Below are 12,113 nucleotides of genomic sequence, written 5' to 3'. Positions count from 1 at the left end.
GTGACACCGCCAAGTACTAAGGCAGCATAAAATAAAGGAAACAGTTTAACATAATGAAGTATCACTATGAGATTTATGCTTAGAGCATAATTTTAATCATTATACTCGTTATAAAAGAATGCTAGTGCCCATTCATTAATATGAATAAATAAGTCATTTATCTTGATTATGGCCAGATGTGCGTCGAAATGATGTTGACACGCGGTCGACGAACCGCCGAGGATTTGACGGAAGCCGCAAAACAGCTCACGATTAATAAGAATTATCCTTACTAAGCCAATACGATTTCGAACAGTTCGTTTAGTCCAGCGGCGAAGTTGTTCGTATGCCGAAAATTGCCTTCCTTACATAGATATTAAGAAAAACTAACTCAGATAATGGTAGACAGTTAAAGTTCAATGCAGCGTTAGATACTTTCGCTCACATTTATGAACTATAAGCCATAATATCTATGTCATAAACATTATTCTATTTGGACCCAGAATGTAATAATTGCTTTACTACTTTTTCTTCATCTGCCTGTTTGTACTTTGTGGCAAAAAACACTATACTACTACAAAACTGACAAATGCTAAGTTACCGAAGTCGCTGAAGCAACACTTAAAGCATTACCGGGTTTTCGCGGGTACGGGGTACCCTAACATAAAACATTCTATTTTCAAATTAGCGACACAAATCGACTAAAGAAGACTACACGGTCGTGTTTGTTCTAGCATGCAGCAGTATGGTAGTGGCAGCGCGGCCTCGTCGTACGTCAATTCTTCCCTCTACAACCAGCCGTACGCAGCGTACCCGCCGGCACACAACACTACCAATAGGTATATAGACAATGGAATAATATTCCGTTAAATGCCAACATAATTTTAATACCATGGAATTTCTAAATCAATACTACTTAGACGTAGACTTTTCGATCCTATTTGCGATGATAATAACTTTTACCAAAAATTTGGATAAGATAGAATACAAGAAGTTCAGCTTCAATTACTTCATCCTAGCAATAGCTTAGCTGGAGTATTCCAACTCCATTATCATAATTAAACACAAATCTTGCTTATCAAGTCACTGCTGTCCATTACAGGTTTTACCACTAAGCCAACGCAACTCGTTCAGCCCATAAAGGGAGCAATGACAATCAACGTATTTTACGCTTAAAATTTAAAAACTAATAAGATTATTGACTTTCTTTTGCAATAAGTAAATAATTTTATTTGTATTTATGCTCAGATCCTCGTGTAAGGCGACGCCGACGTATCTTAGCGCGTATGGCGTGAGCGGCGTAGGAAGCGTGCCCAGCACTGGGTTTGGAACCCAACCATCGCCCTATGCCTACTCGTCATACAATGGAAGCCTGGCTCAATCGTTTCCTACTACCCAACAGGTTGGTAAAGTTATAATATAATTGTCTGACCCAAGTGTATTTCCGATTCCGTATAATAGGCAAATATTCCTATTATTGCAGTATTATAAACTAGATTTTTTACAGGACTACAGCAGCTACGCAGCAGGTTACGCGGAGCACAATGTCGCACAATACAGCGGATATTACGCTGCACCAAGCTACTCTCCTTACGTCAGCTCGCCTAGTAGCAGCGGCAGTGCTGGACACACTTCTTACCATTTGGGGGGCGCCTTATCAGGTATATACAACGGCGTTGCTATTATCAGTTCAAACTATAAAAAATATTGTGAGTAAAAATAATAATAAACTCATGAAAAAAACACACACATATAAAAAAAATCACAATTATGATGCATAAGAAAACTAACTTTTTTGGTGGATAAGATTGTAAATGAAAACATACTGCTTTTTAACGCTGTCAATAACAGGTCCATATCTAGCATCGTCTTTTAAATTTTGTTTCGTCTCTTTCTAGCATTAGCACGATACAGTTAGCCATCTCGCTTATCTACGCTTCGTAAACCGTATGCGACTTGAAACGCGTTTGCCATCAAGTTTTGTTTACAAATGAACAAGTTTTTATAAAGTTGGTTAGTCAAAAAGTTATAAAGTATTACATTTTGTCGTGAAGTTATATTAATTTCCAAATATGAATAAAGAAAATGAAGACTCGCATTCAAATAAGCGAAGAAGATTAGATGATAGTTCTGAATACAATGATAATTCGGACTATTGGCCCGACTCCGAAAGTGATTCTGGTATGGCATTAATTAGTGTATTTTACATGTTATTTGGAGAATATCCAAAGGATTTGATAATAATTGATATGTGAAAATTAGTACTGAACATTATAACCTAAAGAACAGACAAAATTTCCTATAGTAACCAACAAGGATATATGATATGTCATAGAATTTAGACCCTGAAGATTGTATTTATCATCTATAGTGCTTAAAGCAGTAGTTGTCATGCCTACTTGGAGTATAGAACTGAATTTGGTATTTGGGTCATTTTGAACTTGCATTAATAAATATAATCATAGTTGTCTTCTTGAAAAAACCACTACCATAAGCTATTCTAGCCATAGATGGAAAATAAAAGAGTATGACTGTTGAACAAAGTAACTATTAACAAAAAAATATTTTAATTTTATATTCTCTAAGACCACTATTACATGAAGAAAATTTATTCCAACAAATTCTCTTACAAAACAGCATACTTTCATTTGGAAATACACTTAAACACACCATATTCACACAAAACTACAAAATGATCATTAAATCATAAAAGTAAAGCTGGAGATTTGGAAAAAACAATTATTGATGGATAATTTTTGGCACAATGTTAGCAGAGTTAAAGATGAATATGTGAATTCATATGGTAACACTATAAAAATGACCCATATAAATTATTTATTTATTTTCAGCCAGCATAAAATGTCACAAAGAAAAAGTAAATGTAATAAGACAGCTATAATCTAATTATTGTTTATTATTAATGTAAAATAATTTACCAAGGAAATAAAAGCAATTCATTTCAACTCAATGACAAGTCGGGCAAGTAACTTGCCTGATGGTAAACAAAATTATCAGTAATCAGTACCAAGTAGCAACCTCATCCAAACTGTATTACAAATTCTTATAGCAATGCACTTTATATTGAGACCTAACATACTACCCTATAACTGAATCCCTCCTAGCTAAATTCTGGTCATGATGGTCAATCTCAACTGATATCAGCCAGGAACTTGGGAGATATTATAGTGCACAAGTGTGTGTGCAATACACAGGTGCTGTCTGTTTTACGTGCCTTCCAAGGTACTGGGGTATCACTCCAACAACTTCCTAACTCCCAGTTGTGACTGACTAATTTTTAAAATGGAAAAACCATAATAATTATTTTTGATCCAACCCCTTATTCTTATCAGAACATTAGCGCGTAAGTCATGCTCAGTCAGTCAGTGTTGGCACGAAATTCTTTGCCAAAAACTAGCCTTTCGCGGTAATAAAATAAAAAGCACATTCATTTGTTACAGATTCCCCATCATCAATGCTACCGTCTCTAAATGACACAAGTCCACTGTCTCCTATCAAAGCTGAGGTGCATGCAGCCAGCAGAAGATGTCGAGAGAATTCAGGGTAATGTTCTTATTGAAAAGTAGATTTATAGATAAGACGACATGGTTGATTACAGATAAAATAGTTGGTGAAATAATTTTCCTAAAGGAAAGCTATAAATTCTGGATATTGTTTCTACTTAAAAGCAGATTTAAAGACTGTTATGGTTGCTATAAGATAAATTTGTAGCTGAATGGTGTTAAAATTCCCAAAAGGGAAGCTTATATTTTTAAGGTATATTGGGCTATTTGGCAATTTGTCAATCATTAACTGGTCAGAATCATATTGTATTAATAGTTCACCTCTAACATCTATGGTCCACAATAATCTCATATAACTTTGATATCTTACAGATAACTTAAGATTACAATCCCAATGCAATACTTCTGCATTAAATGTCACTCTGAACTATGTTAAAAATCTAAAACTGAATTCTCATAGTTTGTATAAACTAACAAATATATTTCTCCTTACAGTGAGAGCACAGCAAGCAGATCACGGGGCAGAGGCAGGCGGAACACATCCTCGTCACCAGCTCAGCATGTTCCAGAACCGGCTACAGATAGAGTGTTCATCTGGGACCTGGACGAGACCATAATCATATTCCACTCGCTGCTCACTGGCACTTATGCTACTAAGTACAATAAGGTGACTATAAATACTAAGAAATCTGTTGTAGATATTATTATATATGAATCCCTCCTAGCCGAATTTCGGCCACGGCAGCCTATCTCAACGAAGATCAGCCAGGTATGCAGGATATATTATAGTGCACAATACACACGTGCACTCTCTGTTCTTTCATTCTCATAGTCCCGGTGAGACGGCAATCCGACATGACCAGAGAGAGGTCAGGCGCAGGACCAACGGCTTTACGTACTTTTCGAGGCACGAGGGTATCACACCGCCAACTTTCTGACTCCGAGCTGCGACTGAATATTTTTTTTTAAGATGGAAAAACCCAATCACATTTATTTTTGGGATTCAAACCCAGGACCTCAGCGCGGTAGTCGTACTTGTACCGTGTACAATTTATATTGCGCCACTGAGGCAGTCACTACTATGTATTACAGGGTCATATTGACATTGCTTTTATAAATTAAACCACATACTTGCCTTTACTTAAACTAACATTGTCCCAAAAATCTCTGTTATATATGTTTGTTGCGTAATTTTAACCGTTTACGCAATGCACGCAACGGAAGCGTCCAAAAGGAAGAAATGTTCCCTGTTTTGCAACATATTTAATGGATGCTTCGCTCCTCTTAATTATAGCGTGATGTTTTATGGCCTATATCCTTCCTCAATAAATGGGCTATCCAACACTAAAAGATTTTTTCAATTCGATCCAGGAATTCCTGAGATTAGCGCGTTCAAATAAACACTCTACAGATTTATATAATAGTGAAGACTATAAAATATAGATAGATAGAGTATAAATAGATTAACGAATATTTTTGTATTGTTATTACAGGACACACAGCAAATAGTCCAGTTGGGTTTCAGAATGGAAGAGATGATATTCAGCCTGGCTGACACGCATTTCTTCTTTAATGATGTTGAGGTAAGTGTAGGTCATTTTGGTTAACAGGGGAAAATATGCTGCTAAATACAGTTATTCTAGTTACATTAGATTACTTTTGCATCAATTGCCATGAAAACTGCTTAAAGAAATACTTAACATATCATAGTAACTTCTCTAGTCCTAAAACTGCAATAACTTTCTGAGTTCAAACACTTTATTTTTATTTACATAAGTAATTCTTATAATATCCAGAAAAAATATACAAAAGTTTTATTTTCTCATCAGGACTGCGACCAGGAGCACATAGATGCCGTGGCGGCTGACGATAACGGCCAAGACCTGTCCGCGTACAACTTCGCAACAGACGGTTTCCACGCCGGCGCGGCGCCCAACACCGGCCTCTGCGCTCCTGGTGCGCGGCGGCGTCGACTGGATGAGGAAGCTCGCCTTCAGATATAGGAAGATCAAGGACACGTACAATAACTACAGGAATAGGTGAGGCATTTAATTTGAAAAATCCTGTAACAGTACATATTATAAGGGACCGTTCAAGTATTACGTAGCGCAATTTGGAGGGGGGAGGGGGGTAGTGTAAAACATTATGATGCGTTACACAAGCGGGACGGGGGGTTTATACAATGCGTTATGTAAACATTGGATTTTTTATTTTAAAACAATAACAAAGGAAGGTATTTTAGCGATATTCCGATATTTTGAGAAAAAAAAATGTAATTTTAGATTTACATAACTTTTTGAGGGGGGGCGTACAGAAAAAGGTTACGGCGCGTTACATAGGGGCTTCGAATATCTTTATTAAAATTACGTAATACTTGAACGGCCCCTAAGTATAGCAGAACAAAAGTACAAAGAAAATCCCCCACCACGCGGTATTTATTTGCCTGCTATTATACTAGGACTGCATGAATGCAGAAAGGTTACGTACAAGTTTTATTTTATTTTCCACGGCAAAGTAGCCGCACTGCCTTTGAAGTAAAATATAGTTGAAGGGCTAAAAAAGGCGACAAGCAAGAAACAAACACATCTGTGGATGGGGTGCGACATTTAACCATTTGCAACTATTAAGTATAATTAAGTACATGAAATATAGATATGAGAGATTTGATTGATAAATCATTACAGGAATCTAGGCATGTATTTAGTGTTACCTGAAAGGGTAAAGTTTCATTCCATTATAAAAGCAGTCGTATCGCCATATAAATCAAAGCTTGAAGTCAATTGTACATTACATCTCTAGTTAGCTTAAAATACATTGTTAATTATATACTTTTTATGCAGTGTGGGAGGTCTATTGGGGCCGGCAAAAAGAGAACAATGGTTGCAACTGCGCGCTGAGTTAGAGCAAGCAACCGACAACTGGCTAACGCTTGCTTGCAAATGTCTCAACATGATCAACTCCAGGTAAATATACTTTGCTTTTCGTTAAGACCTTTTCGGGACTCCTATTCTCTTTTTGGGACTTGTTCGAGTTTCCGTTTCTCCACTAGCAGCTGCAGTAATAGTTAATATTCTTACCACCGGTTACAAGTTATCGATTTAGCAAACAAAATAAATCGATTAGAAAAAATTCTTTAAAAAAATGAGCACTACTTTAAAACACCTTTAAACGACTGAAACCATACAATTACCATACATTATCGATGGCCAATTTGCTTCCAAATATTTATTTAAATTTTCATTATAAATATATTTTTAATCGATTAAAATTTGAACGTTAATCGATAATCGAAATCTATTTAAGCATCCCCATTTCAGACATGTTTTGACAGCTGTCATTAAATTGAAGCAAATTTATTTATTTTACACTTTATATACAGAGAAGTGTATAGGCGGACTGATTTATATAAAGTATAATAATGATTGTTTATCAGGGAAAACTGCGTTAACGTGCTAGTGACGACCACGCAGCTCGTGCCCGCTCTGGCGAAGGTGTTGCTGTTCGGGCTCGGCGGAGTGTTCCCCATAGAGAACATATATTCGGCCACTAAAACAGGTACGTATCACCTAAGTTACTTTAACTTAGCTCGCATAAATTGGATATTTCTTTATAACTGTCACATGGTTTGCCGTTGCAAAATAAACTGAGTTATATGAACTGAGGTGACTAATTTAGCTCAGTTCTTGTTCTGAAATTGGCTTTATCGTTTCTGAAAAATAAGGATTTTACGCATGTCATGTGTGTTGTGTTTATCTCAAATTTAACTAAAATATTTTTTAGTTAAATTTTCACCGATACTATATATTTTATTGATTTTGCTTTACTCAAATTGTCCTAATTTTTTCCCAGGAAAAGAAACATGTTTCGAGAAAATAAAACAACGATTCGGCGAACGGTGTACGTACGTAGTGATAGGCGATGGGCAAGACGAAGAGGCGGCTGCGAAAGCGAAGAACTATCCCTTCTGGAGGATATCGAGTCACTCCGACATCGCCGCGCTGTACAACGCGCTAGACATGGGCTTCTTATGATTTGCTGCGCTCCTGGTAACACAAAGCAAGCGCGAAAATAAATATACGAAAAAAATGTACATATTCAGAAACAACTCTCATGGTATTCTGTTGTCCTGGTAACATTGGTCAAAAATATCTTGCAATTGATTTTCAATCCGATGAAAATCGGATGTTGGTTCTATATGAGCGTTTATCGTACGACTAATCGCATCGAATGTACGATTTTTCTATACTTGAATGCTGCGCACGCGCTGAAGTACAGAATATACAAAATACATTGACATTTACATCTTTCCAAATATCCAATTTATTCGAGCTTAGTACATATTTTCATACACATATCTTCTGATAAATAAAACAATGCCTCATAATTGCAATGTATACGGATTGTGCCAATAATTTATGTTATTTCCCATAAAATAAAATCATTTTCTTTCTTTGAAATATCGTCTTTAAAATATAAAAGTTTAAAAAATACATCAAGATAAAACTTTCTTGTAATACTTGTGATAATGATAAAGAAAAGAAACTAAAAATATTAAAAGAAAATACGAGCATTTTGTCATTTGATCGTTGTCATATTTCGTTCAAATCGAACATAATGAAGTGAATTGAACTATTGAAATTTGGAATTTATATGCAACAAGTGTTCCTAATATTACCTTGATTTTCTGCTAGCCTAGTACAAACACTGTTATTAAGGGAATTAAAAATTGTTAATACAATTGTTTGATCTGCCGTAGTAGGAATAAAATGCCAAAAAATAACAAATTACTTCAACAAAATTAGAGAATTCATCTTGCCTTGATTTGTGAAAATTCCTTCTATATGAAAATTTTCGCCCCGTATTGACATTAATAATACTGTTGCCAATAAAACATATCTTACTTCGATATAACTCCGATGATTTCCAATCGGAATCCACATTAAGTACATACGCCATTTATTTAATACATTTAGATAGTAAAGCTCAAAGTTAGCTCAAAATCAGAAAAAAAAACTATTAGTAACTTTTGTAAATATTTATCTAATTGTAGAATATATTTAAGGTATATTTTGCAAGTCCATTCCTATATAAGTTTTATATAACCTATATGTAAATAAATTAGTTTATATTTGTTAACAGATGTATATTGTATGATTTTTATTATATTTCACTCGGAATGGCTGTCATTACTGCGTACCTAGATTACAAGAAACTAGATAAGTCTGCCTACCCTTCAGTTAATAAAATCATGATATATGTAAGTGTGAAACATAGAAACTATTTTTTCCGATACTTTTCGAATTTAACGCACAAAGTTACAAAGAATATCACACAATACTTCTATAATACATTATTTAACTTCAATGAAAAGTGAATTAAGTTTATTTTTTTGTTTTATATAAATAGAGTTTCGAATCTTTTGCATTATGAATTAATTTTTAAATTTTTTGATAATGTATTTATTCCGTTCTAAGAAATGTTTAAATGCATAAGAATTTTAGAGTAATAGATTTAATTAGTGCACGTATTGTGAGAGGGCTTTATTCTGTCTATGGGGGCTTTTCGGTCTTTTGAAATATCTAATCGAAAGTCAGCTTTGATGCCGCATAAGTAACAGTAAAATAATCATATATACGTCTATCAAAGTTGACCTGTACTGCCGTGTTAAGCTCAAAAGCAGTATCTCAAAAAAAATAATCAAAATCTTGTTTTTTTATGTCGTCAGATAGGTTAAAGAAAGACCCATCCAATGAACTTACCTAAATAACGGTATCTTGTTTAGAACTTGTTAAAAAACACCATAAAAGAGTTTCTCTATAAAATAAATAATTAAAATACAATACTTTATTTATCACGTAGGCGAACAAAGTTGCACTTATGATGAATCCCTTCTAGCCGAATTTCGGCCACGGCGGCCAATCTCAGCGGAGATCAGCCAGGTGCGCAGGATATATTATAGTGCACAAGTGTGTGTGCAATACACAGGTGCACTCTCTGTTCCTTCACTCTCGTAGTTCGGTGAGACGGCAATCCGACATGACCGAAGAGAGATCAGGCGCAGGACCAACGGCTTTACGTGCTTTCCGAGGCACGGGGGTATCACACCGCCAACTTCCTTACTCGGAGCTGCAACTGAGTAATTTTAAAGATGAAAAAACCCAGTCACAATTATTTTTGGCCCGACCCAGGATTCGAACCCAGAACCTTAGCGCGGCAGTCGTACTTGTTGTACCTTGTACACTTACAACTACGCCACCGAGGCAGTCAATAATGAGCATAAGAATAATTATTATTATTTCTAAACAACTATTAAAATTACTTATATAACTATGGACATTTTAAGGGATAGGGATAAAATCTATCTATCTATCCCAGTTTTATATACAAAACTATGAGACTATATTTACAAAATTTTCATTATCTCGGAATAAGGTTTCCCCGACATAGCGCTTTTGCGCTTAGCACGGCAGTATAATAGCCCTAACAAAAAACGGATTCCTCTCCGTAGTCGGAATTCCTGACTAATTTCAAAACGCAATAAGACATCCTACTAGGGTACTGCGTATGACGTCACCTAAGTAATGGCAGCCATATTACAAATATCGATTCATTAAACAACGTATGCACAAGTTTTTCTGTAACATTAACTTTGTTTTAAAAATGTTTTCTGACGCTCTGAGATGTTTTTTTTAATTCTCTGCACAAAATTGTTTGGTGGAAAAAAATCGTAATTTTACGTTTGTGTATATTTTTTTATAAGTCCTTATTGGGTTTGTGCCAGTTTTTCACAGATGTTGGTGCATTCTTACTATGATTCAACAGATTCTAATATTTCAAACAATTTTGTATGTCCTTTAAACTTACTTTTATATTTAAATGCAGTTTTGTGCATAGAATTAAAGAGATATTAAAACGAGCATATTTTCGATAATCAAACATAATCCAGTTTTACGGAGCATAGCAATATTCTTTGAGGAGGGAGTAACTATAAGTGCATATATTTATATGCAAAGGCATATCTTTTTATTTCTTTCTATGTCGAGTAGCCATTTTTGTAAATAAAAACATGATATATTATACAACCTCAAATTGGTATTCTAAATTTAAAAATTATAGAACTGGCCAGTTTGAAGAACAATTAAAAAATATTTAATAAAAATGGCTGCCCGATCGTCGCTTAGTGTTCTCAGAATTAAATGAGTAATTCAAATTGTAAATATGAAATATTGTAGTTAAAAGAATATTACCTTATTTTAATTCTAGTTCGAAAGTTATACGAATGTAAATAAAATTATATGATTCGAAAAATTTAATACGACTTTTATTTGTCCAATTATCAACTATGAGTAACAATCCTATACTTGATAGACTACGATAAAATATTTGACATTTCGTTATAATAATGGTAAATTTTCTTACAGAATTGATTTGTGAAAATTTAAGAAGGTATAATTATTTCTTATGTTTATTTTGATATAAAAATAAAAGTATTATTCGGATTTCATCGCGGTTTTTTATATTATGATTTTCTCCCGACGTTTCGAAGACTGCAGCCTTCATGGTCACGGGGTGGAGTGAGGGTCGTGCGAAAAGTGAGTTACCTACACTTTACAATTATACATAATTTTTGCAACGTCAGGAGATCATAATATAAAACTGCAATAAAATCCGAAAAATAGGTTTATTTTGATCAAGTAGGTATAATTAATTATAGTATAAGATTTACTAAACCAATTTATCGTGGAAACATCTCGTAACCACTAGGAAATTTTCCAGGTTAGGCCGTACCATGCCCATACCTCGACGCATCCAGCCACACTCCCCTTATTTATTTATTTATTTATTATACACAGGAACATCAACTGTTTACACATACAATTAATTAGTTCAGTTTTCTTAGTATAGTATTGTTCTTATGTGCTTACCAAATAAAGATGTACACAAAGATACTTATTACGAACAGACTGTTATAATTGAGTAGATACTACAGTGCCCGTATAAAAAAAGAATGTTCTAATCTATTGAACTGCATGCCCCATGATTAGAGACAGATAATGTTATTTGAAGTACCTTCTGGAATGTTTTGGTTACCTACCAAATATCTATTTGTTTTGTTTATTTTTTTTATCGTGGATAAACATGTTTATTGGGTTTCGTGGGTAAAAGGAACCCTTTTAATAAGTTTTAAGTGTATGAGCGGCGATAACCTAGTTGGTTGTACAATGGGCAGTCAAGACGAATGTCCGCAGGTTCAAAACCCAAGAGCACACACCTCTGACTTTTCTGAAATTATGTCTATTCTTTGTGAATTATCGCTTGCTTTAACGGTGAAGGAAAACGTCGTGAGGAAACCTGCACACCTGAGAAGTTCTCTATAATAATTTCGAAGATGTGTGAGGTCTACCAATCCGCACTAGGCCAGCGTGGTGGACTAAGGCCTAATCCCTCTCAGTAGTAGAGAAGGCCCGTGTCTAACAGTGGAACAGTACATCATACAGGGCTGATATTATTATTATATGATTAACTAATTACCTAAGTAGCGTGAGACGCCCTCTGGCCAAATGACGGGACGACTTAAAGGAGAAGGCAGCGACTGGATACATAAAGCAGTAG

At 34.9% G+C, this 12,113-nt stretch overlaps 1 pseudogene; it reads left to right on the top strand.

Moving 5' to 3' along the window:
* Positions 1 to 8,500, top strand: part of LOC119190409 — a 13,240-nt pseudogene extending 4,740 nt beyond the window's left edge.
* The last annotated feature ends 3,613 nt before the right edge of the window (positions 8,501 to 12,113 follow it).

The sequence above is a fragment of the Manduca sexta genome, chromosome 4 (assembly GCF_014839805.1).
Source record: "Manduca sexta isolate Smith_Timp_Sample1 chromosome 4, JHU_Msex_v1.0, whole genome shotgun sequence".
NCBI classification, from domain to species: Eukaryota; Metazoa; Arthropoda; class Insecta; order Lepidoptera; family Sphingidae; genus Manduca; species Manduca sexta.
This window is presented reverse-complemented; position numbering and strand designations above follow the sequence as displayed.